At 45.2% G+C, this 11,956-nt stretch overlaps 1 long non-coding RNA gene across 1 annotated transcript in view; it reads left to right on the top strand.

The window, feature by feature from the left end:
- The first annotated feature begins 265 nt into the window (after positions 1-265).
- The window catches only part of LOC146868468 (uncharacterized), a 69,857-nt gene continuing 58,166 nt past the window's right edge, over positions 266-11,956 (top strand). Inside the window, exon 1 of the long non-coding RNA XR_014966245.1 lies at positions 266-692. This is a non-coding gene — a long non-coding RNA (uncharacterized LOC146868468). The remainder of the gene's footprint in view (positions 693-11,956) is intronic.

The raw sequence follows: 11,956 nt of genomic DNA, 5'->3' as shown, positions 1-11,956 counted from the left end.
AGAAGTTCCCACTGAAAGAAGAACTGGAGGGACACAACAGGGAATCCAGGTAAGCTGTTTAATTTCATGAAAGCAATGGCATGACGCGTTTCGACAAAATGTCTTTCTCAAATGCCTGCTACCACAGTGTTAGCCCGCCAGTGCACCTGAAAAAATACACCCAATCGTTCTGTCATTGGTGACGAGTCCAGGTGGGCCGGATCAGAGTCATTAAACACACTGAAGTTGCGTCGGCTTACTACATGTCCCAGAGTGCTCCTCTCACGGCAAACTGGGTAAATGTCTCTTTCACGGCTCCATTTATCCCTTCCTGGGTCCTGGATAAAACTAAAAACGTGGCGCAAGTGTACTGGCAAACACTTTTGCTGAAACAAACTCCTCACCTGGGCCCCCAAACGCCTCCACTGTAGTAGTCCCAATTCAGCCAGACCTGAAATCACGGAAATAGTGTCCCGAAATTCCTCCGTGCAATCACAGACTGCTGTCTGCAGCGGTACTGATTCTGGAAGGGGATACGGTGGGTCAGAGCTTTCCCAATAACTTGGATGAAAAGGGAATGCCGAAGCTGCCCAGGTAACTCTGTCCACTTGTGAGGCGGGTCTCCTCCGAGCGCGCCCAGGACACAGCACGCGAAACATGCCAAAGAAGTTCCCACTGAAAGAAGGACTGGAGGGACACAACAGGGAATCCAGGTAAGCTGTTTAATTTCATGAAAGCAATGACATATGTATATATATATGTATATATATAGACCTTTGTCAAGTGTGAGAATCAACATTTGTTTCAAGATAGCGTTCCCAGAATACTTGGGAAGTGGCAGTGAGAACGACTCCCAACCTGCTGACCTGATATCACTGTTACCTACTGTGGCATGGGATGATGCACTGATCAAGAACTGATCATTATCAATAAAAAATAGACTATTTATTTATAAAGTTTGATATAGCGTGAACATGACCCGTGCGGGGAGCAGAGCGCTTTACAAATAATCAGAGTGAGGAGACATATAGACCCAACTGTAGCATAATCGAGACCAGCACAGTATGTGGACGTTCCTCTGCCTTTGAGTGATATATGAGAAATTGTTTGAAAGTTCACCTGTATCATATTGCTCGCCTGTTGTTAAAGGGGAATGTCCTGTTAAGTCACTCCTCCAGTTTGGAACAGGAATGAAGCATGGGATTGTTAAGGCTCTTGAGGGGGGATGCGCTAGGAGCTGGCCAGCTCTGCTCCGCTGTGAGTTCTTTGGGACTGATCATTTGGATTTGTTAGTGTTGGGGTGTACAACCTTCCTTTTCTGGTGGTAGACCCTCTCAGGATGCAGCTTGTGAAATTGAGTCAGTGGCTTTTTTCAACACAATGTCCACATATTCCTCACCCCAAACAACCACAAAATCCTGTTGTATACGTCGAGATAGTGAAAACTGGGTGAAGGCGTGAGTAATCAGTCAAGCACGCATCCTAGAGAGGGCCACAGGAGGAAAGGGAGTGCTTCTCTGGCTTCTGTTCTGGTTGTGTGATTTGTTTCCTCCTTCCATACTTTGGTGGCTTTGACTTCAATTGAAAGAAAATACTGCGGCAAAAATGAAAAACATTGTGTTAATTATGCTTGACTAAAAAGGAACAGAAGGCTGCTGAACTTCAACTTTTAGAAGTTGATGCCTCAGTAAAGACTTAAAGTGAGTGGATCCATCGAAACTGAGAGTGAGCCACCGGGGCTATGGTGCTGATGTTGACACACATTCATAATTAAACTGCCATTGCTATTTCTTCAAGACAAAATGAATGCAAGGTGGGTTAAGAGAAAATCTTTGCACACGTCTTATGACTATTGTCAAAATTTGCAAGACATTTGAAACTGACAAATTCAGGATTTAGTGTTAGAAGAAAGTTGGAGGAGCCGTCTTTTGAAACACGCATGTACATTTTTCTACACAACTATTTTACTTTGGTCTCTGAAAAATCTGTAAAACGTGCTCCAGCAGACAGGATGCTGCCTTCATGGTAGGATCACCGGAGTTTTGGGTTTCTTCTCAGATGCCCCGATACAGGTCTGTGTGCTACAAGTCTCATTACCAGGTACAAGATAAATCTTAGTTTTTGATTCCAGGTTCCTTTGAATATCTTGGTAAAACTCTCAGTGCCCAACAGATCCCTTGCAAAATAACCTAAAAATCAATATGTTTAATCACCTTGAATTATCAGGAAGCACCTACAACTTTGCATTAAAAATGGTTTGAGGTAGGCATGACCCACAAATCTGCCCTTATGAGTAAGCCCAACACCTACCACAGCCATCCCAAAAAATGAAAAACAAATGCCTAACGATGGCTGATTTAGGGGCTGAATTATGAAAATGTTTGAGGATTTATTAAATTTCAAACCACTTCAAATTTCAAATGAGTTGAGGGAATCCTGATTAGATTTGGATAAAGTCTTGGACCACATAACTTGGTAATTTGTTTTTTACATTTGGCAGGTCTCTGGTGGGTTGACAAGCTGGTGAACGTTAAAAAATATTTTACAAGTTTGCAGCAAATCATGTGCTACAGCAGGAACAAAGCATTGAAAGGAGATGATACAGCTGAGCGTCACCTGTTTTGTTATCCAACTGTCACTCAAATGATAGGAGGGAAATACAACGTCCTGCTGCCTGATGTCCTATCCATGTTGGCCGATACATCCAGCCCCAGGCAACGGGATGGGTGGGTGAAGTGAAACTACGCTGGCCTCATGGAACTCCGCACTTGTTTGTAATGGTGCGAAGTTCCCTGACTTTGCGTGAGTTGGAAATCACTTCACTCACCCGATCTTGAATCAGTTCACCTAGGACTACTCAGAACCTTCAGTGTTGTCTACTCTATCAGACATTTCAGAAGCTATCTGAAAGCAAACGCTTAAATGTCTTCAACAAGAGAATGATGATGTATTTGTACTGCATAAAAACTGGAGAGTGTAGTCTATCTGCCCTTTGAAAGTGGCTCGCCAATGAAGTTGCTTGAATGCTGGTTATCTTGCAGCTACTTACACTACTTGATAGTGTGCTGACGAGCTAAAAGTTCAACTTCACATAACATGAATCAGTTTAGTTTAAAACAGCGCAGGAGTTTGAGGGGTTAAAAATGCTGAAATCCCAATAAAATAACACAAGACAATCTCGTCAACCCTCTATGGCCAGGACGTTCCTTTGAAAACTAGTCTTTACTGCAAATGATATCGAAGATACAGAAGCCCATTGGTCATAACGTCAATCAGTTCCTTCGACAGTTGCCATCTTGTAAAGGTATAGTTTTCCCATTCATTTTGAAAAGTATGAAAATATGCCTAATCCATAAATCTGGATTACAAATTTGATTAATACTGGCATTCCATATAAATTAGTATTATTATCCGCTTTTAGGGATTATTGAGCTTTCTAGTACTCCCTGATTTGAATGTCACAAACTCTGCCACATAAGCCCTTGTCCATATCCTCATCCAGTGTTTTACATTACGGTGGGATAATTTCAAAGTGACTATGGAAAGCTTGATAAGAAGGTACTTGACCCAACTTGGTCATCAGTCAACATTCAAAGCCTCACAAGCCATGCACCAAGAACTCTGGGCCTCTGCCCATTATTACTTCCGCTGCCTACCTTGGTAGCAAGAAGCCTGATCCATTGCACATTATTTTGTCACTCCCAACCATCTGTCTAGGAACCCTGATCCATTAGACACTGTACCATGTATCCACCCATAATCATAATGCAACAAGCCCATCAAATCAGTAGTTCTTTTGTTCCATCCCTCAATGGCCATACCACCAAGAGCGATCACCCACTGGTCGTCAGTCTATTTCTCATTACGGTGACATCAAGAGCACAGTTACTATCCTTCTTTAAAGGGATTGTCCAACACATGTTCACTCATCAAAAGTCAATATTCTATCCCTTTGTAGCTAATATATACCCACAATATGTTCCTTCAATCATTGTTTGATCTTGTCACAGTCATGACACTAAGAACCCTGATCCATTAGCCATCGTTCCTTTGCTTTTCAACCCTGACAGCAGAATTGCCGAAACCTGAGCCATTATTTCATATTTCTACAACCATGACATCAATGACCTTCTTCAGTTAGCCATTGGTGTCTAACTATAAGAACCTTTACCAGCTAGCCATTGCTTCTCAACCATGGAAACAAGAATCCTAAAAAATTAGCCACCTTTCCATCCCAAAGAAAACCATCACAACAAAAGCCCTGACTCATTAGTAGTTGTTCCATCCCTCCAAAAACTATAAAATCATTGAACCCACATCTATTGAGTACTTTATTCCTGTCCAAAATGAGCAATAATTGTAGTCGGGAGACATTAACCATCAGGCATGTAGCCATCTGTTCCCATACACAGAACCAAGATCCAGGATTCTTCTATCATAGCCATCATTACATCCTCCTTCTACATAAAACACAGCTCCATAACATATCTGTGGCCAATCATCTATCCATCACTACTCAACCTTCACACTGAAGTCACTAAACCATTCACATTCATGACACCAGAAATCTTGCTAACAATGCCATTATTCAGTCCTTCAACAGACATGATACTAACAATAATAACCCAATAGTCATCATTCTATCTTTCATTCCATTGATATCAAGCATCGTCTGGTACCCCGGTGCAATAACACATCTGCTGCAGGAACATATGTTTTGCGCCTTTGGTCACAGTTTCACATCCCGGGAGATTCACTCAGCCTAATTCACTTCCAAGATACCATCAGTAAGCGTGAGTTTTACAGATACACATTTTCTCCCATAATTTGTCACTTTTCCATAAACAAACCTGATGTCAAACTCATCTCTGATGGACCACTAGTGGAAATTTGCCCTTTCTCTAGGGTCACCCCAAACGTTTTGGCCTTTTTGCTTGACCCAATTTTTTCTGACTATAGAAATATGTGCAGTTTACCATTGCTAACCATTGGTAAAGTGCGTGTGCTCCTTCTTTTCAAACAGTTAAAATTGGCATACACCTAATTGGCACCTGTGTTACTGGCTGCTGTTGTGCCAGGAAATTAAATGCTACTAGTGGGCTGCAACACTCATTGTGTCACCTACTGCAATTCTCTTTTGGAGTGGTGCCCTCAGGTTCTGGACACCTGACTGATGTTAGTGTACTCTTCCTGCCCAAACTGCAAGAGCTGGGACTTAGGAAGTTTTTGTCAACTTTACCTAGGAAGAACCATTGGGATACCAGTTCCACCACTGAATCAAAGCCGTTGATGTCTAATGGCTGGTTGGATCCAAGTTGCCGGTTTGCCCCGCTGAAGGAGATCCGACTTCCAGACAAATTTCTAAGTCTGGGTGCAGAGGGCTCCACAGACATGGACACCGATCGACTTCAAAACCTTCCTGGGACACAAAGTTCACCTGCTCTAAGCTTTTCTGCCTTCGTCTACGACTGCAATCGGACTGCAGTCTGCTAGCATCGAGCCCCACTTCAGATCCAGCTTGCCTCATGGATGACTCATCGACAACTATTTTTTTTCATTAAAAGTTCAGAAGTCAGAAGGTAAACTTTCCACCAAGAAGAACCTAGTCCCTGTATGTGACCAGAGATCCATTGCAGTCAACCATAACCTTTAGATTTTCTCTTCCCAGTGTGACCAGATACCTGCAGTTGACGCTTTATGCTTTTTGGCACAATTTTTAATTCAAACTTGAAAAATTCATATCACTGGTTCCAATTATTGAATATCTGTCATTTCAGTGTCATTTTAGTCATTAAAATTTACTCTATTGTTTCTAAATTGGTTTTGAATTCTTCTTTTGTGCTGTTTTGGCTTTATTACTGTTTGAGTACTGCACAACAACTTTACACATTGCCTCTTAGTTAAGCCTGTCTGTTATGTGCCATAGCCATCAGGGGTTCAGCTCAGATTAATTTAGTGAATTTAGTGGTGCATTCTGACAAGGTTTATGGTTATTATTTGGGGTGGGTACTGAGAACCCTCTACTAATAACCTAATTTTGTACATTCACTGTTCAATTGTAATATAGAAAAGCATATTTCTTAAATTGACCACTTTTTAGCATAGAGGCAAATCACGTGCTCCCCTACAGCAATACTCTATGGCCTGCCCCTCCCATAAAGGAATGGTTTGTTCTCATACTTAATGTCTATATAACATCTTAATGTCTATATAACATCTTCCCTCAGATGTAAAGGCCTATACTGTGCCCACGTGCAGCAGTGAAAGAAAGGAAAAGTAAAATGATACAACTTGATGTTATTATCATTTTACTTGTTCCTGCTGTGACAGCATGAGGGCAGGGCTGCTCTGCTCACAGAGAAGGGTAGAGGAGGAATAGTGGGCACACTGCAGTGCGCATGACGCTTTCACCGGCTGTCTCGGGCCAACAAAGCATTATGCACATTTAGCATGTTCTCCACCCAGGCTGCATTAAAATCTGGGTGGAGAACATGCCCAGCCCCGCAGTTCCCGTCTGAGCGGCAAACTAAGTCACTCTGACCAATCACAACACTCTATTGCAGCATTGGGATTGGCTCACGGGAGCCTGGCTGCTTCTTTTCGGCGGAGGAGAGATGATGTGGGAAAGAGCGACGAGGAGGTAGGTTTCTTTTTCTGTTTTTTACATCCCGTGGCCCCCTTCCTGCCAACCCAGATCCGGGCCGGCAGCCACTGGTCCACCTGATAATGTAATCTTACACTTGGCCATGAAATTTTAGGGTGGTTGAAAGCTCATTAGCCCGTGATTGTCTCCATGCTCCATAAACTAGACCTCACCATGGGGCTGAATGTGATTCCCTTTGTGCCAGGGGACAGCAAGAAAAGTATCGCCTGAATTGGGTAAAGGGATGGCACTCTTTCATGAGTAGAGTGCACCTAGTAGGGCTCTCACCTTCCTTAAATAAGACTGGCTTTTAAGCTACGCCTATTTAGAAAGCAGGCCTACACCTGCCAAGGTTCTTTTCTGACACCATTGAGAATAAGACACTAGAAATGAGCAAAATATAGAATTAATTTCTTTAGGAACTTTTTTTTCATAGCTGAGCTCGCTTTGATATAAATATAACAGAATAATAGAATAATAAAAAAAAACACACACACACTCCTGGTGCCTGGCTTAATATGCACTGTTCATTCAATCAGTAATGGTCTGAACTGAGAGAAGAGCCTTGCAACTCCTCGTGAAGCGCAATTCATGAAGCGCTGCAGTACCATTAGAAAATGAGTGTACATGGTAACCATGATACCGGGCTACAAAGACCCACTTAGAGTTCAGGCTCTTTAAAGTAAGGCTTTAAAAAAAATGCATATTAAGTACATAATGCGTCAGCAAAGGCTGTTTAAGGCATCATAAATTCTAATCATTAACTCCTGATTCTGTACCGTTTCTGAAGCCCACTTCACACAAATGATATTATAACATAGATATGAAACAAACTGGACACCTTTCTCTGTACTGTGCCGATTGCTCCATCCCCCCCTCCAGCTCCACCCCACCCAGGGCCCCACCCCCCTCCCAGGACCTACTTAATGGAGGCTGCAGCAGGGCTGAGTCAAAGGCAAGCCCATCTGCACCTGAACTGCGCCAAGTGCCAGGAACCCTGGTTCTTTTGCCACTCACAGATGCTCCTCCACAGAGCTCCAAGCCCTGGACCCAAGACGCCGCAACAACAACTGCTGCCTCGCATCTCCTGGATCAACAGTAGGACCTTTTCCCTGTCACCACTGTCGCTCCAGCTGCAACTCAGGACCACCCGCCCTCACGAAGCCCATCGCTCCATCCACCTCACCAACAACCAGCGACCTGGAACTACTTCCCTGCCTCCTGTTCAATGCCCGATCACTCTGCAAATATACCACCGAAATCTAGGACACCACCCCCACTCTCACCCCAATGTAATTTTCATCACAGAGACCTGGATCAACACTAATTACACCCCCAACATCAAGACCACGATGCCCAGCGGCTAAAGGATGATACTCCTGGACCAAACCAACACACATGGAGGCAGCATAGCCACCATTCACAAAGAAAGCATCCGTTGCACCACCACGAAGACAACACCACACCGATCAAGGAACACCTCAACTTGCAACTCCAAATTGATGGCAAAACGACCCTCGCCGACAGACCCCTGGACCACACCCCGGCTTCTGCAATGCCATTCCCAAATGAATTGTCCCACTGGCCATTAAGTCCAAGCACTACATCTTCCTCTGTGATCTCAACTTCCACCTCAATGACCTCAAAGACACAAATACCGCCAACTTCTTGGAAAGCATGAGCAACATCGGCCTCACCCAACTGGTCACCAGCCTCACTACAGCTCAGGACACATGCTTGACCTGATCGTCACTGCTAGGAACAAAGTCAAGTACAATCATATCACCAAACTCACCTATACGACCATTCCATTGTTCACTTCACCATCACAGGATCCCCATGCACCACCACAAAACCTCCCAGATGCTCCCACCGCAGCTGGAACACACTGACAGAGATCCATAGACAGACACCCTCAGCATCAACGACTGGACTCCACAATCAACCTGAACAGGCCGTCAGGAACTTCTCAGCCTGAATCACCAACTGTGACGACAGAGTCGCTCTTATCAAGCCCACCAAGACCAGGAGATCCACTAAACAAGCCAGCTGATATAGAACAGAATTCAGGACCATGGAACACAACTGCAAATGCATAGAGAGATGGTAGCACACCAGCAGAGATCCCACACACCAAGTTATCTTCAAGTCAGCCCTCAACAAACGCTATCAATGCCTGAAAGACACAAGAAGATGTGTTGTGGCGGACCGCATCAAAGCCAGCTCCAACCACAGCAGGGAACTCTTCAGCTTCGTTAGAGAGTTCTCCTGCCCGTCAGCCACAGAGAACATGATCTCACCTTCCCAGGAACAATGCAATTCCCTGGCGTACTACTTCCACAGCAAGATAGCCACCATCTACAGAAACATTGAACCCCAACCTACCCACCTCGAATGCCTCCTCATCCCAATGAACTTCACCCAAAAACATCTACTCACTGCATGGAAACAGCTCACCACACAGAGCACCACAGTCATTATGAACTCCATCCACTCCAGAGCACCCTTGGACCCCTGCCCCCACCAGCTCTTCAACTTCGGGATCAAGGAAATCAGCTGTAAACTCACATCCATTCTCAAAACATCCATCTACAAAGCCACTTTACCTGAGTAATGGAAACATGTAGAAGTCAGGCCCATCCTCAAGAAGCCATCCGCTGACCCCAGCAAACTCAAAAACTATCACCCCCAACTCTTTACCCCCCTTCCCTGCCAAAGTCCTCTAGAAGGCCATTAACAACCAACTCACTGAATACCTGGAGAGCAACAACCTGCTGGACACATCCCAAACTGGTTTCAGTGCCAACCACAGCACTGAGACCGTCTTGATAGTTGCCACTCGTGACATCAGGACCCTCCTTGACAGGGGAGAGACAGCGGCTTTGATCCTCCTCGACGTCTCAGCAGCGTTGGATATCATATCCCATCACACCCTTATCAAGAGACCCTGCCACATCGGGATCCAGAGAGACGGTCATCAGATGGATCGGATCCTTGCTCACAGGACGAACCCAGAGAATCCAACTACCAGCCTTCACCTGGGAATCCAAGGGCATCATCTGCGGCATGCCTCACGGATCATCTCTCAGCCCCACCCTGTTCAGTACATACAAGACACCCCTGGCTAACGTCAGAACCCACTGCCTCAACATCATAACCTTCACAGATGACACCCAGCTAATACTCCTGCTCTCAGAAGACCCCTCCAACGCTAGGACCAACTTCCACATCTGCATGATGAGCATCGCCGACTGGATGAAGACAACTGCCTGAAGCTCAACATGGACAAGGTGGAGGTACTGATCTTTGCAAACAGCACCTCCCCGTTGAACAACACTGGTGGCCTTCCGAACTCAGATCCACAGCAGCAGACCATGCTCACAACCTCGGCATCATCCTGGACAGAATACTCACTATAAAATGCCAGATCAGCACAGTCGCCTCTGCCTGCTTCCACATGCTACGAAAGATCTTCAGGTGGCTTCCCATCAACACCAGGAAAGCCATCACTCAAGCCCTAATACCCAGCTAGCTGGACTATGGCAATGCAAGAGTCACCACCCAACTCCTGAAGAGGTTCAAGATGATACAGAACTCAGCTGCCAGACTCATTCTCAACATCACCCTCCACCTCAGGAATCCGCAATAGCTCCCCATCAAGAAAAGATGCCAACTCAAGATGATGACACACACCTCCAAGGCCCTATATGATCAAGGTCCAGTATACATCATCCACTGCCAAAACTTCCACCAACCCTCTAGACTCCTTCACTCTGCCTCCCTCGCCCTTTCTCATACGCCCGCATATGCCGAAGCATCAGTGGAGGATGCTCCTTCTCCTACCTTGCCACCAACTCCTGGAACGACCTTCCCCTGCAGCTCCGGACATCACCCTCTCTCCTTGAATTCAGTAAGGGACTCAAGACCTGGCTTTGTGACTGATCCCTGCAAGAACCCAGCGCCTGGATCACCTCACGGTTGATAAGCAGTGCTCTACAACTTCGAACTGATTGATTGATTGACCTGTACAGGAAGTGAATATCCATAACAGAGATTAGTGGGTGTTTATGAGTGAAGAGGGTGGACACTCTCAAGTGAGGAGCATGGCATCAATGACCAAGGATAGGTGGATATCTTTGTGTGAGGAAGATGGGCGTCTATGAATGAGGCAAGTGGGCACCCATAAGTGAGGCGAGTTCACTTCAATGAGCGCAAGGTGAAAGGACACCCATAAGTTAAAAGTGTGGGCACCCACAAGTGGGGAGTGCGGCATCTATGTCCAATGATAGGAGGTCGCATATGAGGGAGGAAGATGGACATACATAAATGTGGAATGGGACGAACCATGAATGCAGTAGATGAATATATATGAGTGAAGCAAGTGGGCATTCATGATCAATGAAAGTAGGCATCCATGTGCCAGGCGAGTATACCTCCATAAGCGAGGTGAATGGGCGGCCGCAAGTTGGGTGGGCTTCCATCAGTAAGGGGCATGGACATCAATGAGGGGGTATTGATGACTGAGGAGGTGGGTTCTATAGTAAAATATAGGTTGGCATCCATGAGTATGAAGCAGAACATTCATGAGAGAGGAGAGTGGGACTCCAGGCGTGAGGAGGCCGGACATCCGTGACTGAGAAGAGTGGACATCCATGACCAAATATAGGTTGGCATTTATGAGTGAGGAGGGCAGCCATCTGTGATTGAAGAGAGTGGGCATCCTTGATTTATGAGCATGGATTATATAAGCGAGGAGTGAGGATCCACTACTAAAGTAAGTGGATGAGCATGAGTGAGATAATATGTCAGCTAGGACAGAGGGAAGTGGACTTGCAAGAGTGATGCAAGTGTTCATCCATGTGTGAGGACTGACAGATTCCAGAAGGTCTGGTTTCATGTCTTTCTGCAGCTATGAACTTGCTGCAGGTACAGTTCCCTGCAGCCATGTTTTTCCAAAAGCATGCCTTAGTCCAGCTTGACTTACCGCTTGTCTGATGTACTGCCAAACTGGCTACCTGCTGGCTTCATTCCCTAAAGACACAAACCTTATCGAGGCATGCTTTCCCTCAGCTCGAATGATCTGCTATTCGATTGCTGCAATTTGCATTGCTGGCCCTGTTTTAGAGGTAGTCCCAGGTGAAATGTAAATTATGTCAGCATAATTTCGGGCATTTTGAGTTATGCTTGTTATGGAAAATTCCAAACATTGCACCACATTGAATGGGAGTGCAGGAAAAACAAGAATGACCAGAACACTAGTGGCTGTTGTTTGAAGGACTTGCGTTATTGCCGCAATTTTTTATTGTGAGCAAATAAACATGAAGATGCATATTT

Source organism: Triturus cristatus, chromosome 1_2 (assembly GCF_964204655.1).
Source record: "Triturus cristatus chromosome 1_2, aTriCri1.1, whole genome shotgun sequence".
Lineage (NCBI taxonomy): Eukaryota > Metazoa > Chordata > Amphibia > Caudata > Salamandridae > Triturus > Triturus cristatus.
The sequence above is the reverse complement of the archived record's forward strand: the minus strand, read 5'-3'. Positions and strand labels throughout refer to the sequence as shown.